At 36.3% G+C, this 7,592-nt stretch overlaps 1 long non-coding RNA gene across 1 annotated transcript; it reads left to right on the forward strand.

Annotated features, from left to right (window-relative positions):
* The first annotated feature begins 1,137 nt into the window (after positions 1–1,137).
* LOC129784164 (uncharacterized) lies at positions 1,138–6,852 on the forward strand. The gene is made up of 2 exons (XR_008746599.1): positions 1,138–1,304; positions 5,945–6,852. It is a non-coding gene; the product is annotated as an uncharacterized LOC129784164 (long non-coding RNA).
* Positions 6,853–7,592: the final 740 nt, after the last annotated feature.

Below are 7,592 nucleotides of genomic sequence, written 5' to 3' on the forward strand. Positions count from 1 at the left end.
ACATGGTTCATTGTAATGATGGCATAATAAGGTTATACCTTATGGTGCAGCCTAAAAGACTCTTCCTTAGTTTGGGAACTAGCAGTTGTTTGCTGTTAGCCTATTACAGAAACAAATCACAGTCCTACACTGTTAACTGGCTCTTTGAGACACCCCACCTGTTCCCTTCAGGGGCCAGGGAAAAGCAGTACTGCAATGCGTGCAGAGCCAGCTTCATCTGCTCCTCCAAAGCTGAAGGGGGTTTGGTTCTGCCTTGTATAATGGATATATCTACCCCTAAATCTGTTTGGAAATTACAGAAACCCCACTTAGTCTACAACTCTTTGAAACACTTCCCATAAAACTCTTAATATAGCTTCTGGCATACACACGTAGACAGACAGCTATAGAGTAAAAGGTAGATAAAGTGAAAAAGCTGAGAGAAGTCTGTTACCATAGAGTTTCTACCATTTTAAAGGAGTGTGACTGAAAACTGAATCTTGCCCAAGATCTGTTCCTTACAACACTTTGCGTTAAATCAGACTTATAGCTCTAGGTGCATTAAGTAGACAGCTAACAGTAAAGCAACTGTAGAAAACTGTCAGGTTGCTCAGGGCCTGATCCTGCAAACATGAACAGACACACAGAGCTTTATGAAAGCTAGTTTTCCCAAGGAGGTAAATGAAATGACATGTAGAAAATGTATTTATTCCTGTGCATGTCTGCAAGGATGGATCTTCTATTTTATAACTTCTAAAGTCATGAAGCAATAAAACCAAAAACACTGAAATAGCCTGATTTGCCCTATAGTGCTGGAGAGAGTAACTAAGAATAGAGATTGCCACAGAGGAAGTGAAATATAGGATGCAGGTCCGTTGAGCAGAGCAATCGGTTTCTGGCTTTCAATTGTACTGGCAGAGGTCATCTCCCTGGTGACAGAGAGATCAGTTGCTGCTGGCAAGGAGATTTACAAATGGTTATGTACAGGATGTTCTATGACTCTATTGCATAACTGTAGGTTACCAGTAGTCATGCTTTTCAGCAAAGCTATATGTGGGTTATTGGATAATCATTACTTTCCTCTAGTGACAGGAATGCATTGCCCAGTTTGAACTGCTGACAGGTAGGTATGCAATGGATGGAGCAGAGGTCGAGCAGGCTGTGCAATATGAATGGTGAAATAAAGCCAGCATCTTCTCAATCTCTTTCTTTATGATGTTGACCCACAGACCCCAGCGTGGGTGGACTGTCATCCAGGATGCACATCATGAACCACTTCATTGCTCAGAGGGAAAGACTTCAAGAACATGTTTATCTCAAGGCAGGTCAGGCCAGAGGGCTTTCACTCTTTTCTTTTGCAAGTACCAGCTTTTCTCTGTAACTCACTGCCTCGTCCTACATGTGCCAGCCTAAGATCAAAAGGGCTGCCTGCCTCTTCTGAGGCTGTAATGCTGCTCTAATCCCATCATTAAGAAGCACTTGAAAGTGTACATTACTGGCAATTTTATGATAAATTCTGTACCTGGAGAAGTAGACAGAATTTTAGCTTTGGTTAACCTCGCAGTCTTCCTTTTTGCACCTACTGTATAATTTTCTTATCTGATTGTAATTATGCCCAGGTGTCCTCTTTAACCATAACTTTTGACAAGATGGTTTGTTTTTCTCAATAAATGATGACTGACAAGTAAGAACTCCACTTCCCATTTCCCATCACTTATACAGTGAATAACATATAATGAATCAAAACTCAACCTCCCTGTCTAAAATAACATGCCATTAAAAAAAAATAATAAATTAAAGCTTTACTAAACTGTGGCAAATATGTCTTATTTCAACTATCAATAACAGCTGCAGTAACTTTTATTAATTTATTTTAGAAGTTAAACTGTCTTGTACAAATGAAAAATATTTAGCAGCAGAGAAAAACCCTCAGCAAAATCTAGAAACTACTGCAAATTTCAGCAACTCTTCTTCTATCAGCAGAAAAAAACTCCATTTAACTAGCTCTCAGTAATTAAATAGCACAAGAAGAAAACTGAATACAGAAAATATTAGATATCCTTCTACAAAAAGGCAGAAAAGAAGAGGGTCCCAAAGCATGCAACAGAAAATTATTAAGTTCATAGATTAATTGTTGAGACTAGAAAAGAACTTAAACTAGGAAGAATAGTAACTGGCTTATTTATAAAATACCCACCAGCAGTCCACTGAAAAATACTAAATGACTTTCAGGAGTCCATCCAGATGTGAAAGTAAAAAAAAAAAAAAAAAAGACCTTTAAAAAAGCAGTATCTCTGCTTTTCAAATGGTAACAGAGTTAATATCTATAATTAGTATGAATGCTTCAAAACAAAAAAAAATACTTATGTTATTGGGAAGACCTTTTTCACTGAGTGAAAATTTTGTCTTTTAACAACAAAAGCACTCTACCAGATCCTACTCATCAATGCTAATTTTAATGAAACTGCAGAAAGTTGGAAGACTCTGCTTCTTGTCTTTAGATGTCAACAAACTCCAACTGTTTAAAGTGTGCAAGACCAAGAGATTCAGATAATCAAGTAGGGTCAACCACAGAAATATTGTAGCCATAGAAAGGAAAGAATAAGACTTGATGCCAGCTGCTTTTCTTTAAGCTGAAATTATGTTAGAAATCATCCCAGCACAAAAAATACAGCATCAGTAGTTTACAGGACTCAGGATATAATGAAGTTAGTTACCAGGTGAAAAATATTTCCAAAGTAAGCATCTTATATCAATATTGCAGCATCTTATATGGGAGAAAATTAAACAGTAGTAGCAACAATGGAGAAATTTAGTTTAGACAAGCAAAGGGGAAAAAATTGAAAATCCATCATGGTATTATAACCTCCCATATTGATTTGAATATTTCCTAAATGAAAAATATTTTTGCATATAAAAACACTGTTTGGTCTCAAAAATACTAGTGCTGTTACAGTGATGTTTTGAAAGTATGACCTTAGATGTTTGGGTTTATGTTATCTTCATGTTCCTTGACAGTCTGACCCTACAGTTTTACTCAGTGGCTTTAATACTGCCTTTCAAAATGTTATTCATCAGTACTTTCTGTATGTGTCTCACTCTGCATGTGCAAGATGGAGGTGCAGTGATAAAATACAATGAGCAAAAGGTATTAATCCTGCACTCTTAGATCATTCTTGCTCACTAATGCATCATGAAATATTTATTCAAAACAATCCAAACTCCGGTTACTTCTAATCACTCTCAAAAAAACACAACAGGCAACAAGGACATTTCCTTTTTCTCCACTGAAGTATGTAGTTTCTTCTTCAGAAAGCATCTACTGATGCTCACTGATGCCAACCTGAGTTATGAACAGCCACCATTCCCATTGCAAAACTAGTTGCACTGCAGCCCTGAAAAGCCACGGAGAGAGTGTTATAGTATTAGGAAAGGTGGTTGCTTGCATTTGTCAGAAGTCTTACACCTTAAGATCCAGAATTCTAGCAAACGGAAGCTGTTACAAGGAATTGAACTGAAATGAAAGGGTCTCTTTGCAGACGGATTACCTACAAAACACTTCATAAGATTAGGGTCTGACACTCACTCTGCAGATAGGTTCAGCAGAAAACACATGCAAAAGAAAAATCCTGTATTTAGTGCTTATCTCAATATTAGAAAACTGAGAAATGTTCACCAGATATATAGTACATTCACTGACAAATCAGTTGTCCTCGTATAAAAAGTCACATGGTGAAGTATTGTCTTCTGAAATCAATGACAGTACTCTCAATGAGTTCAGAATCCTCACGACTTCATCAGCCTTATATGTATGTGTAAGTACAGGGGATAAAGGGTGGCTGTGACTTTTACTTCTGAATGTCCCCACCTTTTGGAAACTGCATCCACTGTGTACTAATCTTTGCGCAGTATACATATCACTGTCAATACACTTCTAAAAAAATAAAAAATCCTGTCTCGGAGACTGAAATTCATTTTTTGGATTGATTTCTGGCTTTTTTTCGGTGGTCTATTTATAATTTCAAGGAGTATTGAATATTTGAACATACAGAAGAAGAAAGCTTTTTATCCCCTCTAGCAGACATTCCAACTTGTTAGCTAGGTTCTCTTAACATTATGATGTCTTAGGCTGCAAATTTGAAAAAAAAACCCTCACTGATTGCAAGCATTCCTAATGCCATTTTATTGGATTCCTATTAAATAGATATAACGTGTTAGGGTATATTGCACAAAGCTAAAAGAAATACTTCTAAAATACATAGAAGTTACAAACCAGTGAGATCTCTTGATTTCTAATCCAGCACTCATCTTTGCATTGCTTTTTACATTGCAAGACCAGTAGCTGAACAATATGCAAAAATATATGCAACGAAATGAGAAAAATCATATACTTTTCCTATAAAGTTACACTTTATCAAATATCTTTAGCCAACACACTGATAATCTTATCTCTAAATGCTTTTAGGCCACTTCCTATTAACTCTTGGTAAGCATTTATGAGACACAGTCCATTGCAGCAGATTCCTGTTATTGATCGCCCCTGCTCTGTTTTTAATCTTTTACAATGCATTAAATTCCTTTTATCTGTATATGTACAAGACCCCTTTCAATTAGTTTAGTTACTACTATTGCAATAGCATGTCTGGTATCTATGTAAAATGTGCAGTAGTCAAAGAAAGCATTGCCAATACACAGGGTACTTTAGTATGACTGGGACTACTCCCATTTTTAATGATTTTAGTAGGAGAATCCTTACTGCTTTATTTCTCAGTATTGTCTACATAACACTTTGATGTTTTAGATTCAAATCAATTATCAAAACATATACCTTGTTATCTGTTGCCTACTGAGTCTGGACTTTTCCTCCTTTTTTTCTGTTTTTAGGAAGAAAATATGGATTTTGCAATACCAACTTAGACATGCAAAGGGCTCAACAGAATAAATAATGCAGTTTTCAGGCTAAGCACTCCATTTAGTGCTTTTCAGCTTTGAAGGTGACATGGGTAATAGCTGCAAAATCAACTGGGCTCTTTTTATTTCACCTAGTATCACCAGATCAAAATAATACTACTTAAACTGAGACTGCAAACAAATACCCTCTTTTTGTTTTTCCTGTCCTAGTTTCTAACAATTCCCCAAAGAAATAAGTTCCTTGATGTTAGCAAGAAGAAAAAATTATCTTCCATTTATGAAGGATCCTAAATGGCCAGGAGTGTGACCAGTGAGAAATCACAGGCTTCAGTACAACACACACACTTATCAGAATCTTGCAAAATCAGCTTTCTGAATCTAGTTTGGTATAATGAGTATCCCGATAAAGCACCAGTACACTTTGGTATGAAATGCAGTACAATTCCATTCTTCACAGAAGTGTGTCATCATTGAAAGAAAAAGGATAATTATATTTATAGGAGAAAATATACCTAGGAGTACTTTTTATGTGTTATATTTTCATATAGAATACCTTTTTTTCATTCTTAGAGAAGACAATGACATTTAGTTTTGATAAGCAGGTAAAAACCAAATTTTTCAGTTTTTCAGTGGCTTATTTTATTGTGCATTGGTAATTGACACAATTGTAATTGGAATTATGTGTGTTCATTTAAAATTGACCTTGCTGAGCTATATTTATTTTCAAAAGATGTCTCCTACATCCAGAAACTCCTATTCAAACATTGGCTTATCAAGCTCTACATTTCTTTCATTTTTATGAATAAAGCTCAGCTCTGTTTCCTAACTAGGATAGCCTAAAGATTGAATCTTAATCTGTTCAATATTTTCTAGCATATTCTATGGAACCAGAAGATTCACACTGTATCTAATACTTATCTTTTCTTTTCTTTTTTTTTTTTCTTTTCTCCTTTCCTTCACAAAATTAATTTAACAGAGCATGGTAAGTCCTGAAATATATAGCTTTTTTCTTTACACTATAATGGCTAATCAAGATTTACTTGGTTTTCTGCAGTGCTATTTCATGTACTGCAGCACCCCCTTGGATGGTCTATTACCCTGAACATCTCTAGTGCCTAAAGAAGAGAAAAGAGCAAAGAAAAATATTTGCTGGATCACCAGGAACGTCTGGCTGCACTTTTCAATTTGCTAACACAAGCACTCTTAGCTGCATCCTGCCAATGACTATCAGCCAAGGAATCTGCCATCATTTTAGGATATGTGCATGATTGCAAGAAAGGGGGAAAGATAATCTTATGAGAAGACCATGTCTTGGAAGAATGTGCCTTGTGCTGGTGGGTGTAGTGAGCCACAGCAGAAGACATTGTAAGGAGACAGTGTCTTTGAGCAGAGTATAATCACAGACCTTGACTGTAGAGACCTGTATGTTAGCATGAGGAACAAGTATAGAACCTGTACTGCGACTGTCTTTGACTCATTCCTATGGCAATGTGTAGGAGCATACTGCTCTCAGTGAACATCAGTGAGTACTGGATGAGCTTGGCTTATTAACTGCAACAGAGAAGCTTTACATGGTTCCCAGACAGTGCATGTGGATGACTCTATCTATAAGTATTGCTTTGTCCTGAGATTAAGCAGCCTACCTGCATGAAACAGCCCTTTACCTGACAGCAGAAATGATTAATGGATTTGTTTACCTCTAAGAAAATCTGGTAAATGGCAATGCACCTGACCATGGACAGCATCTGCAGAGTGTGCCATGATCAGCGTGAAAGTGCTTGTCTGATGCTGCAGCAACCAGCATCCCCAGCATCACCAAGGACATCAGATTGCTATTTCCTATTCTATTGCTTCCATTAACATCAGAAAGGACATAAGTTTATTATCACCTTTTCTACCATTTTCTTGCTATCACCTTTTCTACTATTTCTATGCTTTCCACAATAAACTAGTTAATTAGCACTTGGGTGTCCATACCTTCCTTCTTAGGATACAAAAAGAACTGGTACCCCCCTCAGTGCAAAACAAGTCAGCCCATGAACAGACTGTAAAACTGAACGCAAACATTGCCAGGACCTCCCTGTCAGAAAGGTCAGTATTAAATCACCCATTTTTCCTAAGTGAAACTAAACTTTTTTCTCCTTTAGATCTGATCAATGCTAATTATTCTTCTTTTCTGTATAGAAAAACTGTCATATACTAATTCTGTGAGTTTGCTCTACAGCACAAATGAGCATTACTAACAGTGAATAAAAGAAATCACACTAAGGGAAAACCTCTGTATTTTCACACACCACTAATAAGGCTTTTGAGTATGTTCTCTGTGATGTTGGCAGACTAGATCAGATGATTGATCATTAACCAATTTCCAAGAAGGCCTCAGGCAAGAGCAGTATCAAAAAAACCCACTTTAAACACTATAAGCTTCTATATGTAAATTAATGGGAAATAGGAATACACATGAACAAGCTGTAGATTATCCATAAATTTTTAACTTTTTTTTTTCTTCCCCTATAACTGTAGACAGTTCTTGGAAAATTTTGTAGCTTTTACTCATGGTGGGGGTTTTGTAGTTTGGATTTTATTATATGGGAATCAATTACAATGCTAACACAAAGAGCAAGTTTAATGAACAAATTTTCATACCAGTGTACTTGATTTAAAATTTTCACTTCTTTTCAAACAGCAGTATTTCAGGGTTT

Source organism: Falco peregrinus, chromosome 3 (assembly GCF_023634155.1).
Source record: "Falco peregrinus isolate bFalPer1 chromosome 3, bFalPer1.pri, whole genome shotgun sequence".
Classification (NCBI taxonomy): Eukaryota; Metazoa; Chordata; class Aves; order Falconiformes; family Falconidae; genus Falco; species Falco peregrinus.